The 770-nt window shown below is 24.3% G+C and overlaps 1 protein-coding gene across 1 annotated transcript in view; it reads right to left on the reverse strand.

Moving 5' to 3' along the window:
- LOC106689804 (uncharacterized) overlaps positions 1-770 on the reverse strand; it is a gene marked incomplete at both ends in the record, with an annotated part of 120,523 nt that overhangs the window by 35,618 nt on the left and 84,135 nt on the right.

The raw sequence follows: 770 nt of genomic DNA on the forward strand, positions 1-770 counted from the left end.
TAGTGAAATATGATTGTCACTCAAAAGCAGAAAAAAATATATTTAAAAAATAATAATGACATTGTGTTATTTGTGTCGAAAATTAGTCATCTTGAAAAAAGTTTGATATGTTAAGAGTCATTCGACAAACAGAGGTCTCTTTGTACACAAAATTAATCTTGTTAAATTAAGTTTAAGATGATCTTCTCATGAATAGTAATGTTAATAAAATTTGCCGAAATAAACTTGTAAAATAATGATTTATCTTTTTTTTAAAAACAAAAATATTTTTGTTCTTGAAAAAAAAATTCTATCTCAGTACTATTAAAACGTCAGGGCCTGCTTTCAAAAGCTCGAATTCCATAAAATTGTTTTATTTGAAGAAGATGTCTGAAATAGTTTTTTTTTACTATTTTGTACCTTAACTACCATCCGGATCATTATCCTAAAATCTGTTACATAGGTCAAATATTTATCTTATAAATTTACAATACTTAAATAAAATATTAGAGTGATAATAAATTTGGATGGTTGACAGGTTACTAATAAAAATTTAAGGGTTTTATTAATTAAAACAAACTTAGTTTTCACTACTAATTCAAACCTACACAAAATATGTTTAAAAAAAAATTCCGTTCATTTGCTTCTTTTCTGGGACAATATCATGGAGCTGTTTGTTATTTTTATTTTAAAGGTATTGAGATACCAGACGGACATTTATTGTTTTATAGTAATTGACTAATTATAATTTATGGTAATTATAATCATAATATACAGCCAAACCTTAGTTT

This window comes from Halyomorpha halys, unplaced genomic scaffold, assembly GCF_000696795.3.
Source record: "Halyomorpha halys isolate HHAL.00 unplaced genomic scaffold, Hhal_1.1 Scaffold1472.1, whole genome shotgun sequence".
Taxonomy (NCBI): domain Eukaryota; kingdom Metazoa; phylum Arthropoda; class Insecta; order Hemiptera; family Pentatomidae; genus Halyomorpha; species Halyomorpha halys.